Raw genomic sequence first — 23833 nt, 5'->3', positions numbered from 1 at the left:
TAAGCTCCCGGGTTTGACCTTTACACCTGATCTTAAATGGAACAAATAGATCAAGTCTGTGGCCAAGGTCACTGGGAAAATGGTGGGATCCTTCTACTGCCCCAGAAGATATCTCACTATTCTCTATCTATATAAGAGCCAAGTACGTCCAAAGTACTGCTGCCACATCTGGGCGGGGGCTGCAAAAACAGCCTAACCTGCCTTGACGGAGTACAAAATAGACTCCGTGGCTTGGTGGGGGGATGACCTTTTCTCTACCCTTCAACCTCTTTCTCACAGAAGAGATGTAGCGAGCCTGTCATTGTTCTATCGTTATTTCCATGGCAGGCGCTCGTCTGAGCTCCATTCTCTGGTCCCCCGTAGCCAATCTTTCTAAAAAAAAACACCCGACTAGCTGAAACCACCGTCAATAATTTTCCCCGCTCCCTATCTGTGCCTAAATCAAAACGGAGATACCATGAACAAAGCTTCTTTCTTAAGACTGCACGCCTGTGGAACTCTGTTCCGCTTGCCTGTTTCCCTCCCGACTTCAACCTGGATGTTTCAAGTCCAACACAAACAAATTCCTGATGAACCGCCACCCCCTAAGTAATGACACCTTACCAATTCTCCAATACTATTGCCACACTATCCCTTTGATTACTGTACACACAATAACTCTTATCCCTGAGTGGCCATTGGGCCTTGATAAGTGGTGAACTCCATGAAAAAAAAAAGTATGGCAGATAGGTCGAAGTAGAGTAAAACAGAGGTAAGCAACATGCTGCCTGACGTCATGTATAAAGAGGTGGATAAAGGCACTAATGTTAAGCCAGTTTACCTATGCAACGTGCGCGGAATAAATCTGCTAGAACGATGTGTTGAATTTAAGAGAACAAATTGTTAATCGCCGAATATGAAATGCCTCATTAATATCTTTTATTCCTCAGTTGAGAAATGTATCCTTACTAACATAGTTACTAAGGAGTTTGTTTGCGTTATTCCATCGGTTCTTGACACAGCTTAGCTGGAGGTCCACTGTAAACAGGATGCCTATTTCTTACAGAGGTGTAGTCTACTAAAGGATTGAGGTTGGAATTAGGTAGTCTGATGTTCGTGGCTGGTCAAGTATCTTTTCCAGCCAAGCGTCCAGATATCCCTTTGATATTCTCGGGGGAAACTCTCCTTTTATTTCTCATTGCGCCTGAAATACAGTTAAATGTTCTTGTGCCACTGTAAGTGAAGCTGTGATAGATGATTAACTTGATTCTCTCTGTAGTCCTAGGTGTAGGTTTTGTATAACTGAGCCTCCCTATCCGCTGGTGTGTTATTCTACTATTGTTATGTGTGTGACATTTCTCGCTAAGGTTTTCCATGTACAAATGATAACATATTGTTCTCCCCGACGTTGTAGTTAATAGTTTAACTCCGTTAGCTTTTCCCAGTAACTTATGTGACCTAATTCATATATTTTTCTGGTGAATATTCTCTGAGGTTCTGTTATTTGTCAGCTTTCTGTTACTTTTCTGGAGGCCACAGCTGACAGCAGTATCCGAGCCCTGGGAGGACAAGGGATTTCCATAGTGCGAGCATGCATTCATTGTTCCTATTCTCGAAGGTTCTCAGTATCAATCCTGTTTGTTGTCTTGAAACCGCGGTTGGGTGGTCAATATCTAGTGTGAAGTTGCCACCTTTGCTAATGAAAACCATTAGATCTTTCAAAAACTCCATTTGATTTGATTGCTTGTTGCCGACACCAGTATCCAGATATTTCCATGAGATGATCCTTATTACCGTAACGGAGTAATTAAATTTTGTTTCTGTTTAGACCCACATTGTGGTCATTATCCCATTTTATGATGTTGTTTATATCTGCTTGTAAATACCTTGAGGCATTTGGTGTGGAAATCTTTTTCATAATTCGTGTGTTATCAGCGAAAGATGTTCATATGGAGTGTTTCAGGTCTCTATCAATGTCAGTAACCATTATAAAAAAACACTGTGCAAATATTACATCTACCCTATTACAATATTAGAGGCCCAAAAGCAACCCATTTTAGACACCTTTATAAACGGATAACGTAATGCTCAGGAAAGGCCTCTTCTTGGGAATGAGACCCTTATACTTAGACCAGCTTACGAGCAAACGTATAGCTTGATTTTAAAAGATCGTTACCAAGCAAAACAAGGAACCGATATACATTAATTGTTATCGACGAATATTCACGGTTTTCTTTTATCTTCCCTTGCTCAGACATATCGGCTACTGCAATTATTCAATGCCCCTGCTCACTATTCGCCGCCTTTGGGGTCCCTGCATATATACAATCTAGACTGGGGGATTTCTTTAATGTGAGATGTATTTATTTGCTTCCTCACTGAGCAAATTAAGAATAAGGCCGTTTTTTAATGTGGAGAGAGAGGTAAAGGGAGGGAAAAGGGGTCCAGCTACCGAAAGGTGGGAAATGTGAGCTGGATAGTAACTGTTGGTCTGTATGGTGATCCCTACATTGACCAAGGTCTGATATGTGAAGTTGGTATTTATTTGCTCCCCCACCGAGCAAATTAGACACAAGGCCGATTTTTAATGAGGAGTGAAGGGGAAATGGGGACTAACTCCCCGGGGAGTAGGGACGCTTGATAGTGACAATTGGTATGAAGGGTTGCCCCTACATTGACCAAAGTCTTATATGGGGGGTTGCCCCAACATATGGTCTTTACTTGCAGTATCTGCCGGAACAGATGGTATTTATTTGATCCCCCACTGAGCAAATTAGGCACAAGGCCGATTTTTAATGTGAGGACTGAAGGGGAAGTGGGGACCAACTCCCCGGGGAGTAGGGGAGCTGGATGGTGACAATTGGTATGAAGGTTTGCCCCTACATTGACCAAGGTCTTATATGTGGAGTTTTCCCCACATATGGTCTTTGCTTGCAGTATCTGCCGGAACAGATGGTATTTATTTGCTCCCCCACCGAGCAAATTAGGCACAAGGCCAATTTTTAATGTGAGGAGTGAAGGGAGGGGGAAGGGAAAAAGGGGACCAGCTCCCGAGAGGTGGGAAATGGGAGCTGGTTAAAGGTCAGGCATGTGGGGTTGCCCCCACATCTGGTCTTTGCTAGTCATAGCTAGCCATAGCTTGCAGTATCTGCCGGAACAGATGGTATTTATTTATTTGCTCCCCCACCGAGCAAATTAGGCACAAGGCCGATTTTTAATGTGAGGAGTGAAGGGAGGGGGAAGGGAAAAAGGGGACCAGCTCTCGAGAGGTGGGAAATGGGAGCTAGTTAAAGGTCAGGCATGTGGGGTTGCCCCCACATCTGGTCTTTGCTAGTCATAGCTAGTCATAGGTTGCAGCATCTGCCGGAACAGATGGTATTTAGTTGCTCCCCCACCGAGCAAATTAGGCACAAGGCCAACTTTTAATGTGAGGAGTGAAGGGGAAATGGGGACCAACTACCCGGGGAGTAGGGGAGCTGGATAGTGACAATTGGTATGAAGGGTTTCCCCTACATTGACCAAGGTCTTATATGTGAGGTTGCCCACACATATGGTCTTTGCTTGCAGTATCTGCCTGAACAGATGGTCTGTATTTGCTCCCCCACCGAGCAAATAAGGCACAAGGCCGATTTTAATGTGAGGAGTGAAGGGAGGGGGAAGGGAAAAAGGGGACCAGCTCCCGAGAGGTGGGAAATGGGAGCTGGTTAATGGTCAGGCATGTGGGGTTGCCCCCACATCTGGTCTTTGCTAGTCATAGCTAGTCATAGCTTGCAGTATCTGCCTGAACAGATGGTATTTATTTGCTCCCCCACCGAGCAAATTAGGCACAAGGCCGATTTTTAATGTGAGGAGTGAAGGGAGGGGGAAGGGAAAAAGGGGACCAGCTCCCGAGAGGTGGGAAATGGGAGCTGGTTAATGGTCAGGCATGTGGGGTTGCCCCCACATCTGGTCTTTGCTAGTCATAGCTAGTCATAGCCAGTCATAGCTTGCAGCATCTGCCGGAACAGATGGTGTTTATTTGCTCCCCCACTGAGCAAATTAGGCACAAGGCCGTTTTTAATGTGAGGTAAAAACCAGCTCCCCTAAAAGTAGGCAAAAAGGGGGCACTCTGGTTACCAAAAATAATAATTGTCCCAGTATAGAGGGTTTCCCCTCCATTGACTGGTACAAATTATCTTAAGTGCAGCATCTGCCGGAACAGATGGTATTTATTTGCTCCCCCACCGAGCAAATTAGGCAGAAGGCCGTTTTTAATGTGAGGAGTGAAGGGGAAATGGGGACCAACTCCCCGGGGAGTAGGGGAGCTGGATAGTGACAATTGGTATGAAGGGTTTCCCCTACATTGACCAAGGTCTTATATGTGGGGTTGCCCCCACATATGGTCTTTGCTTGCAGTATCTGCCGGAACAGATGGTGTTTATTTGCTCCCCCACTGAGCAAATTAGGCACAAGGCCGTTTTTAATGTGAGGTAAAAACCAGCTCCCCTAAAAGTAGGCAAAAAGGGGGCACTCTGGTTACCAAAAATAATAATTGTCCCAGTATAGAGGGTTTCCCCTCCATTGACTGGTACAAATTATCTTAAGTGCAGCATCTGCCGGAACAGATGGTGTTTATTTGCTCCCCCACTGAGCAAACTAGGCACAAGGCCGTTTTTAATGTGATGTAAAAACCAGCTCCCCTAAAAGGGGTCACTCTGGTTACCAAAAATAATAATTGTCCCAGTATAGAGGGTTTCCCCTCCATTGACTGGTACAAATTATCTTAAGTGCAGCATCTGCCGGAACAGATGGTATTTATTTGATCCCCCACTGAGCAAATTAGGCACAAGGCCGTTTTTAATGTGAGGTAAAAACCAGCTCCCCTTAAAGTAGGCAAAAAGAGGGCACTCTGGTTACCAAAAATAATAATTGTCCCAGTATAGAGGGTTTCCCCTCCATTGACTGGTACAAACCATCTTAAGTGCAGCATCTGCCGGAACAGATGGTATTTATTTGCTCCCCCACTGAGCAAATTAGGCACAAGGCCGTTTTTAATGTGAGGTAAAAACCAGCTCCCCTAAAAGGGGTCACTCTGGTTACCAAAAATAATAATTGTCCCAGTATAGAGGGTTTCCCCTCCATTGACTGGTACAAATTATCTTAAGTGCAGTATCTGCCGGAACAGATGGTATTTATTTGCTCCCCCACTGAGCAAATTAGGCACAAGGCCGTTTTTAATGTGAGGTAAAAACCAGCTCCCCTAAAAGGGGTCACTCTGGTTACCAAAAATAATAATTGTCCCAGTATAGAGGGTTTCCCCTCCATTGACTGGTACAAATTATCTTAAGTGCAGTATCTGCCGGAACAGATGGTGTTTATTTGCTCCCCCACTGAGCAAATTAGGCACAAGGCCGTTTTTAATGTGAGGTAAAAACCAGCTCCCCTAAAAGGGGTCACTCTGGTTACCAAAAATAATAATTGTCCCAGTATAGAGGGTTTCCCCTCCATTGACTGGTACAAACCATCCCAAGTGCAGCATCTGCCGGAACAGATGGTATTTATTTGCTCCCCCACTGAGCAAATTAGGCACAAGGCCGTTTTTAATGTGAGGTAAAAAACCAGCTCCCCTTAAAGTAGGCAAAAAGGGGGCACTCTGGTTACCAAAAATAATAATTGTCCCAGTATAGAGGGTTTCCCCTCCATTGACTGGTACAAATTATCTTAAGTGTAGTATCTGCCGGAACAGATGGTATTTATTTGCTCCCCCACTGAGCAAATTAGGCACAAGGCCGTTTTTAATGTGAGGTAAAAACCAGCTCCTCTAAAAGGGGTCACTCTGGTTACCAAAAATAATAATTGTCCCAGTATAGAGGGTTTCCCCTCCATTGACTGGTACAAATTATCTTAAGTGTAGTATCTGCCGGAACAGATACTACACTTTGATCTTGTCGCCCGGGCCACGAAGGGCCGGGCGCGCAGTGATGGCTTTCATGGCAGAGCAATTTAAACGAGTGTTAGAGGAACAAAGTGTACTTATAAGCCGGATACCTCCCTACACCATACGGGCAACTGCTAATGCGAATAATATCACGGCATCATTTGGAAGACCATTCAGTTTGCTTCATAAAATAATGGATTTTTGATTGATACAAGTATCTCCTTACTGTTGCCTTAGACATCATTCGATCCCTATTGTGTACCGCAACGAAAGCCAGCTCACATAAAAGGCGTTTACATTTTAACCGAGGGAATTCTGCTGTAGTTTAGCTTTAATCTCGACTCTCGACCCTATACTGTGTTTGTGAGACCACATGCACGTTACACCAAGAACGATCGCATAGTGGACAAGGTAGAGTTCATAGAGACGAATCCCCAGTTCGCTCTAGTACAATGATTCTCGACCGGGGTCCACGTGGACCCCCATGGTACATGTACCGTTAATTTCGGTTCAGTCTTCCTTCAAGATAAACTGTGATATATGTTCTTTTGGTTTCATTACATTACTGAAAAATAAAATAAGCTATAAAAGTTTCACCAAAATACATTAAAATGAAAAGAAAGTCATAATTAAAAAAAGGTTGAGAACTATTTCTCTAGTACGACATGCAGATTGTATAGAATCTAGTGTGTCTAGCAGAGACCTAGCACCTGCCAGAGATGTATCAGGATGTGTTTTTTGTTTTTTTTACATGGTGGTCACCGCTTATCAAGGCCTGGAAGCCACTCAGGGATAAGGGTTATTGCAAGTACAGTACGTTAGTGTGGAGATTTGATGAAGTGTTTACTTAAGGGGGCGGTTCATTATGAATTTGTTAACGTTGGACTTGAAAACATCCAAGTTGTAGTCAGGTGGGAAGCAGGCACACGGAACAGAGTTCCACAAGCGTGCAGTTCTAAGAAAGAAGCTTTGTTCATGGAATCCACGTTTTGATTTAGGCACATCCCTTGAAGACAGACAAACTCTGACTTACACTGAACCCCCTCCGAAAGATCATGACACTGAAAATTGCTCCTGGAAGGTGGTCCCATGACACTATCATAAGTAGTTAAGATTTAATCGCAACAAAAACAAAATCGTTGTGTTTACCCGTTGTAATTTTGTTTTTGAAAAAAAAAATATTGCAGACTCGCCGTAGTTTGGGACTCGAAATGTATCCACATACTTTATTATTTTAAATGCTTTAAAGTCCAAAAGTTAAAACCGTGTAATTTTATGTATTTTTTTTGTTGCAATCGTTATTATGTATATAATCAAAAATAGTTAGCAATCATTCATTTTATGTGCCTAAAGTCTGTGTACAAACAAAACACTAGATTATTTGATAAGGCAGGGACGTGTTGAATATTTTTTATTTAGAGCACATAAGATGACGGTCGAACGTTAAAAGGACACTTGTATTCTTTTCTTTTTGTGTGAGCTCAGTGACAAGAAACTCTTAAGAAATTCAAATATTAAAAATTAACTTACCTTCATAAGGTTATATACTCTTACATCTAATTCAGCACATACACATATTTATATAGACCATAAAATGCTTATCAGCTGATTTATAAAGTAATACTAGCATTTAACCTGACGTTCCCCGGGTGTTTGGATGTATCTGTTGAGCAAAAAAAAACAATAAAGTGGTAGTAGGAAGGGAGGCTCCAACCCGTCCCACAAAGGAGGAAAAGGGCGGGATAAATACCTGGCGTCTTTGCTGTTACTACCACCGCCAAACCGAAAGTGACTTATGTTTGAATTAAGGCTAGACAATCGAAAGGAGAGAATGACTTTAAAAAAACATCGGCGAAATAGACACCTCCTCTATAGCGAACTGCCCATTTGAAGGTGAAGGTTTCGATATTTGCCGTTTGAAAAGTCGAAGTTCAAAACGATACTGATTTTGGTAAAATTCGTTGCCTTTGTCGAAAGTTTAGGTTGACATGGAAACACACATACATACATACATTTATATACTTGTAACTAAAAATTTTCGACCCAAACAGATAAAAAATCTTGCCCGATCTCTGAATACCCTTTATGTAAAATTGCAACTGTTTAGACCAGAAATTGTTTGAGTGATTTAGTAAGGACCGCAGATATCATTTATTTTAACTTCGACCCCTATTATGCCCCCTTAACATTTATTGTTTTGGGCTCAAATCAAGTTATTAAGTTAGATCCATGTCCATGGAGCCTACATCTTAAATTTCATTTATATACCCAAAATTATCGGAGGAGTTTGGTAGAGTTCTCCTAGACCAAATCGTTGAACTTTGACCGTTTACAAGTCAAATTTCTGGCCGAAAAACGATCACAATGATTTTCCTAAAGCTCGGTATCTTGTATATCAAATTTCGACTCTGTAGACTAAAAATTGACAGAGTTATTGTGTATGGAAATATACACACCCACACAGACACACCGATACACAGAGACGTTCACTTTTATAGATATACTAGCATGGGTGCCCGTCGTTACCCGGGTGTTTGGAGATGCATGCGAAGCAAAAAAAACACTACAAAAAACGGTATTTTTTTAAACTTTGACCCCTATTATGACCCCTTAACATTTATTGTTTTGGGCTCAAACTAAATTATTAGGTTAGATCCATGTCAAAGGAACCTATATCTAAAAATTCAAGTGTGCAGACCCAAAATTGCCGGACGAGTTTGTTAAAGTTCTCAAAGGTCAAATCGTTGAACTTTGACCCCTTAACAGCCAAATCTCTGGTCGAAAACAGATCACATAGATTTTCGTAAATCGCAGTACCCTGTGTATCAAATGCCGAGTCTGTAGACTGAAAATTAACAGTTATTACGAAGGAAAATGCACACAGACACACAGACACAGACACATAGACGCGTTCTCTTTTATAGATATATAGATAGAAATAATAAATTCTTGTTAAGACAGTCAAATGATTCTCAGAAAACAAAACAACAACAACAAAAAACAGTCAGACTCTACACATATAAAGAGAGCATAGACAGTTTGATTTTGTTGTAAATGTTCTACAAATCGGAACCGATGATTGGAACTCAGTCGGCCATCTGTTCTGTAACAAAAATGGTTGTAAAGTAGGGAAATATTATTTTTCACCGAATTTCCAATCGATTTTGAAATCTGTCATATCTTATCCTCACAATTGGCATTCCATTTGTGAACACAATCTTACATAAGTAAAGGATCGCATTAGGTTGCAGTTTCATTGAGAGATGCTTATAATCTGGTCAGTGACGGCAAAAATTGAGTTGATTTGTTTCATTCATTTGAGATCAGAACATCATAAAAATGAGAAAATATATTGTGAAAGATTCCCTGCAACAATAATATGGTTAAGTCCGAAAACATAACTGTTTCATTGTAAATCAATGTAAACATTAACAACACAAGTTGGAAAAATACAAAAACATGGAATATTTATTATTGAACCATCCAAGAATATTTTATTATTCTTGATATCGCCCATGTAATGTAAAGGAGTTGACTAGTACTTATATATAGAAGAGTATTAACGTGTAGAATTCGTATTTCTGATGAACTTCGATACCTTTAAAATGCACTAAAATACTGTTTCACACTTTATGTGTGCGATACATTTGTGTACGCTGCGGAACAAAGACATCATTTTGGCGCTTGGAACGTTTTATATACGAATACGCACGCAAATTATATATATATATATATATATATATATATATATATATATATATATATATATATATATGTGGACACTTAGATGTTAAAGTAAAAAGCGTGTGAAGAAGACGTAAGGAGTGAATGAGTGTGATGCGTGGTGAAAATGTCGAGCGCGCGAATAAATATGCGAGTTGGCACCGAATCAAGAAACACTGTTTATAATTAAGACGTTCCTCTTCATTTTGATTCGTGTTTCGAACATCGACTCAATCTATCTCGATTGCGGTTCGTCTCTGCACTCTGTTCTCATCTTTGCTTTTCATTCTAAAAGCTTGTCTTAATGCACTAGCAACAAATGACGATGATGCCGTCAGCAACTCGAAGACATTCGAGTTTCTACTTTGCCGAATGAACAATGCATCACGCCATCTTGGAAAAGTTATGGACGCGAGTTGTTCTTTTGTGTCCGATATTTTATCTCTCTCGTTCTTTCATCGATTTTTCTCGTTTGGTTTTTTTTTCATATATATTTTCTTTCTAAGATTCGTTTTTCCTTTTTTTTCTTTTTTCTTTTTCTTTTATTGCTATCTTCCTACCTATTTCCGTCGAAAATTTCTTCGTCCCCCTGTTAAAATTCTTTTTTTATAGTCTCAGTTACAATACCTTATATATATATATATATATATATATATATATATATATATATATATATATATATATATATATACTTCATTTATATATTATATATTATAACTACTTCATTTACTGCATAAAATTAATATACGAAACTTTAAGTATTTACTTCCAAAGTGCCCAATACGTGGATAGAGTAATTTCATCCACTCCAGGATTCTTCAGGCTTATGCGCATAAGCCTGAAGAATCCTAGAGTGGATCAAACGCGGAATATTCAGTGTAGTTAAATCGCCATATATATCATATAAATTACTATATATATATATATATATATATATATATATATATATATATATATATATATATATTTACATATGCATAACCACTTATCAAGGACAAGAGGCCACTCGATGATAAGGGTTAAAGTGTGTACAATAGAAATTGGACAATATAGTAACCGTTAGTAATGGTGATTTGGTAAATTTGTCAACTTATATGGAATGGCTCATCTAAAACTTGTTTACGTTAGACTTGAAGACAAGCATATTGTTGGCAGCTAGAAAGCAGAAAATAGGAAGACAATTCAATAGGCCTGCAGTTCTAAGAAATAATCTTTGCTCATGGAATCTACGTTGAGGTTTAGGCACAGATAAAGAATGAGGGAAATTAGTGATAGTGTTTTCTGCTAGACGGGTGTTTCTTGTGAAAGTTTGCCAAGGGGGGGCATAGAATGAACCTCAGCCGAGCACTTGTCATGAAAATAACAGAGACAAACTCGCAACATCTCTTCTGTAAGAAAGGGGTTGCAGGGAAGAGAAAAGGACACCCCCCACAAGGCTACCAAGGCTATTTTGAGCTCTATCAAGGCAAGATAAGTCCTTTATAGCAGCTCCTACCCAGATGTGGCAACAGTACTCCGTCCTTGGACATACCTTGCTCTTATATAGATAGAGAATTGCATCAGCAGTGAGATATCTATTGGATCGATTGAAGAATTTCCCCCATTTTTCTAGTGGCCTTGGCAAGGGATTTAATGTATGTTCTATTTAATATCAGGAGCTTGTCAAAAAAGAGGCCTTCCCAAGACGAGAGCCATTCATTTCAATTGATGCCAGATGGGGATCAGAGCGTTGATGATGTAAAGATAAAAGTTTTGTTTTAGATGCATTAAAAGTAACAAGCCAAATATTTCCCCACTGTACCATTTGCTTAAGATCAGAGGAGAGAGAACCAGAGAGAAATTGGTCCTTTACGGTCTTAATGTGCTACCATATATAGTGGTGTCATTAGCATATATGTCTATGAATGATGAAAAGATGTGATTTGGAAGATCATTAATATAGATCAGAAAGAGATTTGGGCCTAGGATGGACGCCTGAAGGACTCCAGAATTAATACTAAGAGCTTCTGATTTCTGTCTATCAACCACTACTCTTATGAACCTATCAGAGTGAAATGATTTAATAATTGAAGAGACATTCCCAGCTATACCGTAGCTGGAGATCTTGTGAAGTAAACCTTTATGCCATACTCTATCAAAGGCCTTTTATATGTCAAGAGCAATTTTCCTAGAATGGTAATCTCCGTCCAGAGATTCGCTAATCCTATGAAATATAACTGTAAGCACATCTGCTGTAGATCTAGCAGAATGGAAATCATATTGCGTGTCACCAAGATGGTTGATTACTTTGCTATTTAACAAAGATTCCAGCAACTTACTCATGACGTAGAGGAGACTTATTGGCCTGTACTGTGAGGAAGATGAGCGATCACCTTAATTCTTAAATACGGGACATACTGATGATATTTTCCCGGGTGACAGGAAGCAATTCGCCTTAAGTTTAAACAGTTTTGTAAGTATGGGCGCAAGTTCTGGTTGAAGTCTTTTGATTACTATAATTGGAATACCGTCAGGGCCAGTTGCTTTACTGGAATCAAGGTTTTTGATTAGGTTGGCAACATCACGTATAGATATTTGTATATCATAAAGCATGTTTTCTGATACAGGAGGAAATATTGCAGGTTGGCAGCCTTGGTCGCAAATGTTAGAATAAGCTACAAAGTTCTTGGCAAAGAGTTTGGCTTTGTCTGATGCTGACGACATTACCATCCCACCCAGCCAAAGCTACGACATCCTACCCAAGGTAATTAGGCATTGGGGAAGATAATTTAATTACATGGCCACCTAATTCTCCAGATATAACCCCCATTGAGGTGCGTTGATTAATAATAAAGATAAAATTTTATGAAGGATGAGTTTAATTTTCTTCAAAACATGAATTTCGAGGAAGACATTTAAAGTTTCCTATAACATCACATCATCTTAAGTTCGCAGCTTAACATCGTTAGTTGACAAGAGCCAACTTAATGTTATTTTGAAGCATGGGAATTATGTTGATTAATTAATATTTCCTTAAACAAAATAATGTGAAATACGTTCTTTTATTTAGTTAATATTTTTACTGGATATGTTCTTTATTTCATATCAATAGCAATATGAAATAAGAATTTTGTTTCATTGCCGAACATATACATTTTAAGGCATTGTAATAAAGTGATACATACTTAAACTGACCAGGAAAAGTGAAAATTAGCATAACTTTAAGAGTATTTGTTCAATTTCACAAAAAATGAGGGAAATAAGGCACAATTGTTATGCTCTTCCTGTGTACAAAATTTGACATCTTTGCGTTTCACAGAAATTTCAAAATAAAAATAAATTACCTGCAATAAAGCGATACAGAGAATTTATACGTTTGGTATACAATATTTATTTGTGATGAAAAATCATTAATCCTATTCCGTGTTTAAAATATAATTGTTAGACACAATTTCATGTGAGTGTTCTTTGTAAAACAATTATTGTTAAGTCATTGTTTTATATGAGGTAAATTTTCACAGATTGGACCATTTTCTGTCATTCATTTTTGTGTTTGCCGTACCGTCTACCTTACCAAAATAAATCAATCTTGTCTCTGCTTAATCTTTTGGACGTGATGACAACTATGAATCATTCAGAGAAATACTTGAGAATGATTTTTTCACATATTATAAGAAAACCACATTGTTTTGATTAGAGAAAGGTATTCTTATTTGAATGTGTGTATAATTTCCGTTTCATTGTTGGTAAAAGATAGAAGATATGTTTGAAGTGGTTGTTGGGGTACATTTTCTGATAAGATGCAAGACAATGGTCTCAGCTCAACTGAACACCTAACATAAATATAATATTTCGAGAAGATAGGAAACTATTAGCACGTATTTTCTGTGAAAAGGAATCTGCATTGAAAAGAAAAAAATCTCTTACATGAGATTTCAAAGTTAACTTTTGTACTTTCCCAAATGCTACTCCAAATATGCACTCACATTTTTCATCTTAAGCTGAATGGAAATGTTATGCAAGTTGAGTATTTTATAAGGAATTATGTTGTTTTTAGCTTGATCCAACCATTTTCCCCATGACTTTAGCGCTCGAGTCTATTAAATGCCTAAGCTGAAACTTAATACAAAGGGCGTGTGTAACTAGGCATGCAAATGCCGTCTTTTCTAAACACTCAATATTGGATTCACAATTTTTGTATAATTTACGTGCGCTTGTCAGTGTTTCATATTAACATCCTTATTGAAAAATATACGTGAATAATCCAATTCTAAATGCAGGTTTAGTAATTTGACACTATTTAATTCATTATTATAAGGGATGGAAGTTATCAAACGCGTTCGACTGGTATAATAATAGTATTTATTTGTTCCTGTCATTATGGTAAATATATAAAAATGTCAATGTGGTAAATATATAAAAATGTCAATGTGGTAAATATATACAAAATGATAAATGTATGCAAGTAGGAGGAAAATATATATTTTTTTTATTCCAGACTTTAATCGATCTGGATTAAATGTAAAGACGCACTGCCAATGCCCATATATTAATTATCGATCTGTTGTGAACGAATACTACTTTCCCATTTGATTTTCGATTGTGCTCCAGTTTTATTTATTAATTTCACATGATTAATTTCGTCGTGGTTATTCAAAGTTCTGGTAAATTTACCGTATTTATTGGTACGTAAAGATCTGCTCTAGAATGGTATAAGGATGTGCCTTACTTGTTGTTCACCTAGATGCGTGTATATCAGTATTATTTAACCGTTTTTTTTAGCGTATGATTCAAAATTTGCTATTCTTATGCTGTCAGTATTCAGCAAAATATTCTCCTTGCAAGGTCATTAGAACTGGTATTAAGGTCTCACCTTTATTGAATATGAAACAAATGGCAGGTGTAAACATGAAAATCAACTTACACACCAGGGTTTAACAGATATTTCTAAATTCGTGGCAGAACGGTTGTATGACTAAAAACAAATATTTTTTCTCCGTTTGACTTCCATAAATATTTGAGAAAAACGAGACGTCACATGGTTATTGATATTTGAATCCATAATTAAGTAAAAATAAGAATACAAAACAAACACCTGTTTTAATGGCTGCCATGTACGTGAAAAGAGAGGTAGTTTAAATCGAAGCTACACGAGCATGCGTGTGGTTGGGGTTAATCGTGCGCGTGCGCAGATCATAGTGTTTGTGTAATTTTTGCAGGGAGAAATCGTGTTTGTTTAATTAAAATTCGAGGCAGGTGGGCTGGACATAAATGGAATGCGGCTTTCAATTAAATCTGGTATTTATTGGAATCTCCTGCTAATTAATTAATATGGTTTTCTCAGGATTTATCCTTTCTTTCATGGTGTGTTTAATTACCCGAATAAGAACCGATAAAGAGCGTCCACAAATGGGATGTTTATGCCGCCGTGTGATTTAATAAGTAGTAGGTTGACCACACATTTACACATCTATATTTTGAACATTTGATCTAATGCATACTAGTTGACGCACCCACCTTAGAAAGGTGGGTATTAATTCGATTAATATTGGACGTCCATAAAAAAAATCGCTTATTTACACATTTATTTATTTTCTTTAAATTAGTCCGGCATCACTCGCTGCTTATTAGTCATTAAAAAGCAATTATTTTGATAACATGCAAACACGCACGAACACACACACACACACACACACACACACGCACACACACACACACACACACACACCCTCACACTCATATATATAAAATTAAACAAATAGATGCGGGCCTGAAATTTTTTCCTCAGACAGAAACAACATGGCTGAAGAGAGCCTAACATCATTTATGGTTAACCATTAATTGGTTCCCTTTATGCTGGGATGTAAACCGACGGTACCAATGTTTTTCTGAAACATATATATATATATATATATATATATATATATATATATATATATATATATATATATATATATATATAAAGCTTAACGTCTGTGTGTGTCTAGTCACGAATAGGCTCCTATACGGTTTACAATTATAGAAAACTGATCACCTATAATGATAGAATATGTATCGTGACACAGGAATGGTTATGTTTGATCTGCCGTAATGATGCTTCATTAAAATGGTGGGGTCTGCATACGCGCCTGGTCCACAAAGTATGGAAGTAAAAAAATTAAAAATTAAAAAAACACGTTTACAAGTGTTTTTGATATAGATGTACATAACAATATTTTGATAAGTATGTGCTATCACCGGAATTTACCATACTCCCTCGGTATCAAGTTTTTACTTTTTAATGATGTCTAAATTTCAGAAACTGATTTAATCAGGAATTGGAATCCGTTCTCTCCCGTAGGTCAGAATTTTTTTTTGTGATTAGAAAACGTTAGATCTAGTAATCAAATCGATCACATGCAAACTGAATGATTAATATTGGTAAATGGTAAGTATATGTAAATTGCATGTTGCTTCATCATTGTTAAAAATTTAGGGCTTGAAATTCCAGTTCTTTGAATTCTTTGCATGCTCAGTAGCAGGGAGGTATTTCTTAAGATTCAAACAATAGGCGGTCATTACGTCTACAAGAAAGTGAAGCTGATACCTGATCTCCAACTTTTCAGGTCCTAATGAAATCTCGCCCACTGCCCGTTACATATTGAAACAAGTTCCCCCCAAAACGGTCCATATGTGAAAATGAGTAATGCCTCTTTACGTTTGGGATGCATCCCTGGTTAGTGAAAGCATGTTTTTGACGTGGTTTCTAATTTTATTGTGGACAAAAAAGGTCTTCACTAACAGAAAATTGCTTCTACATTTCCAATTCCAATTCAATTTCTAAACTCTCGATGTCTGATGAACTGCTGGATCTGAGAAGCGATAAATATTTCAGTTTTCAATTTCAGCTATAAAAAAATATGGCAAAGTTAAGTGAAGCGTCACCATCCTTGTCCGTCGCCTGGCAAACTGCTTGATTTCGCTGAGATTGATTCTTAGCGATAAAAAAGCATTGTATATGTGTCCACGAAACGGTCGTTGATGATATTTCTTCCTACACAAGCTACCAATTGCCAAGTTTGTCAAAACATGGAGCCTCCCCAAGATGGGCATCAGAGCGTTGATGATGTAAAGATAAAAGCTTGATTTAAGATGCATTAAAAGCTACAAACACCTCTCCCCCTCCAATGTACTAGGTGCTCAAGATCAGAGGAGAGAGAATGAGACAGAACTTGATCATGTACCCTGTCTTATTTATTGTTATAGATGGTAGTATCGCCAGCATAACTATCCACAAATACTTTTAGGATGGTATTGGGAAATCATTGATATAGGCCAGGAAAAGGTTTGGGGCCGGTTAAGAGTCTTGAGGGACTTTGCATTAATATTGCAATATCTGCTCATCACAAATACTTTTATGAACCTATCAGAGAGAAACGATGAATAATTAAGAAGACATTTCCATCTATACCGTAGCTGGAGACTTTGTGAAGTAAACCTTTATGTCATACCCGATCGAAAGCTTGTCGTATGTCAAGAGCAATTGCCCTAGGAAGGAAGTCTCTCGCTCCTATACAAAGTTCAAAAGAGAGTCACGAATCTGATAGGTCATCTAAACTGTCATCTAAACTTCAGCCTGTGTCCCATCGACGAAATATTGCATCCGTCTGCCTGTTCTACATGTACTTTAACCGTGTATGCTCTGACGAACTGCAAGCATTTGTGCCCCCTCGACGTAATTACCCCCGAAGAACCCGACAAGCAGCTAAATCCCACCCATTCACAGTAGATATCCCTAGATGTAAGAGAGCCTTTTACACCAGTAATTTCTTCCCCAGAACAGCTAGACTTTGGAATTCCCATCCGGTCCCTGCTCCCCCAACTGTACTGATATGCAGAAGTCCAAGTGTAACGTGAACCAACATCTTGCTGGCCAACACCCTACACAGTACGCCTGATGTATATGTCCCTGATAGTAGCCCCCTACAAGAAAGTGGCAATGTTCCTTGTTTGGGGTGAAAATGTAATAAAAACGTCTCTGTCGAGAGATTCGCTCTGAGATAAAACCGTTAGCACATCTGTTGTACATTTGTCAGAACGGCATACCCCTAAGAAGGATAATTTTGCTGAGGTGGTAGACCACTTCTCTATTTTACACAGATTCCAGCAACTTACTCATGGCCTACAGGAGACTAATTGGTCTATACTGAGAGGCAGATGACCGACCATCTGACTTTTATATACAGGGTATACTGTTGAGTTTTTCAGGGTGTTGGGAAGCAATTCTCATTTAGACAACGCTAAACTAGCTTTGTAAGTATGGTAGATAATTATGTTTGAAGCCTTTTCAACACTATAATGTGAATGCCGTGATCCCACAATTGCTTTACAGGAATCAAGGTTTTTGATTAGGTTGGCAACATTACTTCAGACATGTGTATGTCGCATAGAATGTTTTCTGATACAGAAAGAAATACATGGGGTGAGGTAACGGTCTTTGCCGCAGAGGGTAGACTTAGCTACTAAGTTCTTGCAAAGTGTTTGGCTCTGTTCTGATGCTGAAGAGTTTATCTTCCGCCCATTGCTGATTGCTAGGATTGAGAACACGCTTCTGTTCAGGAACCTGTTAGATATTTTCCCAAACTGATAATCATAAATGACTTCCATGATGAAATTATTTCTGAAATGGGTATATTTGCTACCCAGCCCTGTAGAGGTATAGATGTATTGAGATACATCGAGGGCATTGCCGGAGATGCTACGACGAAGCTTGTTTTTTTTATACCGTACTAAAAATTATCTTTGGCTGAAAATATCGTGTATCGCTATAAATACATCTTTTGTTTATGCATTAAGTATTGCTGTCACCTTTGGGCTGGTGCATCTGCTGCTAGTCCCTCCCTCCTAGAAAGGGTTCAAGAAAGGGTTCCGAACTGTCAGCTAAGCTTCAGCCTCTCTCTCATCGACGAAATGTTGCATCACTCTGGCTGTTTTACAAGTATTTTAATGTCAGATACTCCAACGACAAACAAGCCATGGTCAACCCGTCGAAAAAATATCCTCGACAAATTCACAAGCAGCACAATCCCATCCCTATAGAGTATAAATCCTCAGATGCCAGAAAGTATTTTCCTTCTGGGTTCCTGCTTCTCAACTGTACCGATATACAGAAGTTTAAGTGTAATGTAAACAGACATCTTGCTACTCAACTTTCTTTAGATATTAGATCCTACATTAAAGTGTAAATGTAAATTGTTTGGGATGAAATTATATATATATATATATATATATATATATATATATATAATTATTTAATATAATAGTTATTTAATACCTACAGACATCGCGAGAGATACAAATTGCTTAAAGGGAATACATTCTTTATATATATATATATATATATAATTATATATATATATAATTATATATATATATATATAATTATATATATATATATAATTATATATATATATATATATATATATATAATTATATGTATATATATAAATATGCATGAATAAAAAATCAATACGAAAAATATATGAATGTTTATATCTTTACTGTATTTATTTCATGTGTGTTGACGTGTAGGAATACAAAAAGTATTTTGAAAAAAAAAAACAAGAATGTTTCCTTCAAAAGCACATATTTGCGACCGATCCTTCGATCTTCCTCAGTGTGAATGATAGAAAACATGAGTGAGCGGGCAGTTTAAGCAGCGGGGGGGGGAGAGCACGGGTATAGTCATTAAGGTAAAGATCTATCTGAATATAACCCTTCCAGCATTTTCGACTTGGAATGGTCAGCAACTTATGTGGCCTCTATTCAACATATTATATATATATATATATATATATATATATATATATATATATATATATATATATATATATATATATATATATATATATATAGCAAGCCGCCGGTCGGTAAATACGCAAAAATATTATATTAAGATTCATGCAGATTTCGTATGTATGTAGTATATCATATTATATCGGACCCAATAAAGAGGAATGATTAAATGTATTAAAACACATATCTCGTACGCAAAAACTGAGAATCGAAACCAAAACCTTTAGCTTACGACTCACTTTTTTCTTTTCACGCTAATGCCTGAGCAATGAAACATTCTTGCTGCAAAGCTAAAACTTAAAACATGAAGCAATAGCAATAACGATAAGATTTCATATGGTAATGCCGTCGTTTGATCTTCACCTGGCAAATTCTATTTTTTTTTCTATACATTAGCTCCGATTTCCCCCGGCTAATAAACAAATATAAAGTGTCGCATTGTTCGAATACTTCATATATTTAGTTTAATGACTGTAGACCAGATACTGACAGAAGAGTTAATTAGACACACTTTTAAAAACAAATATATATATATATATATATATATATATATATATACATATATATATATATATATATATATATATATAAAGCTGAACGTCTGTGTAGGTGTCTGGTCACGAATAGGCTCCTATATGGTTGACTATTATAGAAAATATAAATCACATATAATGATAGAAAATTATCGAGACACAGGAATAGGTATGCTTCCTCTGGCATAATGATGATTCACTAAAATTGTGGGGTCTGCATACGCGCCTGGTTCACAAAGTATAGGAATAAAAAAGTTAAAAAAAAAACGTTTATATAAATTTGTTAATCCATGAACATTATTTAATGTATGATCGTTTTCCATTCTTTTATAGTTTTATGTCATTGCAAATGTCAAATTGAATTATTAGATCGCGTAGAAAAAAAATGATATATAAAATATCTGCTCCCTAAGTTATTCCAGAATATACTCCACACAGCTCTTTATGTCAAATATAAATATTCATTTATTCGACTGTTTGTCGCTTATAAAATATAAGAAGAGAAAGAGAATAAATATAAAAATAAAAGTTAAGCTTTGTATCCATTGGAAAATTGGCCGCATATCGTGCAGTTTACAAATAATCTGAAATTATTAAGATTCTAAATTTCTTTTAATATTGACCTATTTTTTTCATTAATCTTCTTCTTTATTAAAACGTGCGGCTAAAAGGGTGCATCGCAGTATATATATATATATATATATATATATATATATATATATATATATATAGATATATATATACATTTTATTAGTATTTTGAATTTAAATTCAATTATAGTGATGACAAAATCTTGAAAATGAAAAAAAATATATTGAGAGATTCTTTTAAATAAAAAAAACGAAACAAGTTTTACTCACATTGTAAACATATAGACATATAACTTATAATAATTTAAAATTTGTTATACAATACGAACATAATTGTTCTGGTAGTTTTGCACAATTGGTGGGGGTTTTGAAGTATTCTGTACTTTCATCTAACAATTTAATTTTTTTCTTTTATAAAAAGCAATTTTTTTTCATTCTTTTATTTTTTAATTATTTTTATATACACAACACCACATATTGTTCCCAAAAACCTATACCTAATTCATAAGTTTGGGGTACGCTGAGTCATGACTCGCTTTATTCCCTGCATGTGCACCAAAACAGTAATTATTACAAGAAATCCGATGCCTTATAGCGGTACATTTACATTAAAATAAAAAGATTAACATTACAAAGAACTCATTCTTACAACATTGTTCATTCCATTTGTTTGTTGAAGAAATTTATACAATTAATATACCCGTAATTAAAATTTGTCTGATGTTACTTCCGTAAACAATGGAGTTGTCATCTTCAGCATTACGCCCAAAATATTAGTAAACTTGAATTTAAATTTCAAATTCTTTTAAAACAATATATTCCGATATTACGCCAAGCGCGACTTAACGGAGTGCACAAATATAACTAAAATTGAATTAAAATTAATATTATTGCCTTTCAGCGATACATTTTTATAAAAGAAACAGATTATTATTAAAATAGGTCATTATAAAAGAAATTAAGAATATTATTAAAAATAAAATTAAAACCTTTCTTTTTATAAGGTTTTATTTCGAAATATAAGTGCAGCTTATTTGTAAACTGAACGATATGGTCAACTGTAGCGATCATTAATCGAAACAAAACACAACTCATGACAACAATCGTTTTATTGTATTATTGCTTATACATTACTTATGTATTGACGAACACTTATTTATAATTCTCTCTTTTCTCATTAAATCTTGTAATAAATTTCGATTAAGATTTTTTTCCGAAATTTTATAGTTTTACATATTTATTTTATCTTACTCTTCATAAGAATAAAAATATCATTAAATCAAACCTCAACAAAGGTCTGATAATACTGCTAGTATATATATATATATATATATATATATATATATATATATATATATATATATATATATATACTAGACTATCCGTGACCCGTTTGGTCAGTATGTTATGTTTGCTATGGAATTCATGTATGAGCGTTACACTTGTGACTTAAAGAAAATAATTTTTTTTTGACACAGCAGAAATATTTCTATGGAAGTATATTAACATTGAAAATCACGGACGGATCACGCAAACATGAAAAAATCCCTCATCGTGTAAAGTTACCTATTTTTCCGAATAATCGCTCACAAATCGTAAATTTAAAATTAAACGTGATTTTCCTGCGAAACGAACGCCGGCGAAAGTCATTTAGCAAAAACGAACATGAACCTACCGATGAGAAATATAATAATGAAAGACCATATTGGAATCCTTCAACCAAGTTATGGAAACTTAATATCTAAAAAAAATAATTAATAAATCCTGAAGCAAAAAAAAAATAAAACCTAAATAAATAAAATAAAATAAAACTAATATTGAAACATATTAGTAAATGTGTCAACAAATTCTCCGTTCTCACACAACTGCTTTGTATCAAGAAATGTAAACAAAAATAAAAAATAAGGAAAGAAGGAAGGAAAAGGGACGGATAGAGAGTAGTAGTTGGAGTAGTAGTAGTATCTTGGTTTTACTACAATTGTTCTTATGTTTTTTCAACGGGTGAAAGTTGTTTAATTATAAGAAAATAGCGACTGTGCAGTTGTAATAAAGAATAGTTGTAAAAAACATCCCAACCCTTAATAATTTCGAAATAATAACGTTAATATTTCATTGTGCAGATGAAAATCTGCAAAAGAAGCGATGTGTGTTCATTTGTTTACGTTGTTATGGGTTAATGTTTATGCGCGTATGCGCCACCGGATATCGTAAAAAAGGAAAGTGGGTTACATCACTCGTTACAAGGGCATTTGTTTTTATAATTATATATATATATATATATATATATATATATATATATATATATATATATTCAAAAAAATCCGGAACGATCTTTTTATGATAATATTAAAATAAATTACTGCTTTATTGTCATCATATGGTCATGTAATACATGATTTCAATTTTTCAGAAAGAAAATATACTAATTTTCAAAATAGATTTCGAATTGAACAGACGATACCTCATAGTGCAGTGTGAGAAAAATCTGGGTCTATTAGAGATTTTCTAGTCAGGGAAACACCTCAAAATAAACAGAATGTTGATAAAAAATCGATTGATCGTTAAATGGAAACTTTGTCTATCAAGGATGAACAAATACCAAGCTGTTATCGCGTATTTATAACACGTAAACTCATCAAAATGTTAGAGAAATATTAGGCGAAATCAAGAGAACTCCATGAGATATATTGCGAAGAAAATGCAAATATCGCCAAGGATTATGCGAAGAATATGTCGAAGTGAGCTTAAGATGTAATCGTATAAACACACACAATAGTAAGGAGTATTGTCAGGTGTCAAATCTTGTTAAACAATATCAGGGAAGGCGCGCTCAATGAAATCATCTTCACCCATGAAAAGTTAATCTCACCTATACAGCCCTACAATCACCAAAGTGATACAGTCCTTGCGAAAAGTCGTGAGGCAATATGTGATAATGCAGGAACGGTGTTCAGAACTCAGAAACCAATATCAATGATATTCTAGGAAGCTATTTCACTGCACTTGTCTTTCTCTATTAAGTTGTCAGTATTAACACAGAAGGTTGCATTGAGGAAATTCTGACTCCAGGTTGTAATTCTGTGTACGGTGATACACGTTGCACCTTCTAACACTGCTCCTATAAGAAAGCAGTGTTATGGAGACACTTTCCACCCTAAATCAGCAAAGAGGAACGGCCATCCTCATCAGCGGATCTTAACGCTCTTCATTATTCTTGGTAGGTATCCTTAACGGGCGAAGGCTGCTATACTCGGTGTCAGAATATTGAAGCGTTTCAG

This window comes from Euprymna scolopes, chromosome 14 (genome assembly GCF_053919585.1).
Source record: "Euprymna scolopes isolate OS-2025 chromosome 14, ASM5391958v1, whole genome shotgun sequence".
NCBI lineage: Eukaryota > Metazoa > Mollusca > Cephalopoda > Sepiida > Sepiolidae > Euprymna > Euprymna scolopes.
The sequence above is the reverse complement of the archived record's forward strand: the minus strand, read 5'-3'. Positions refer to the sequence as shown.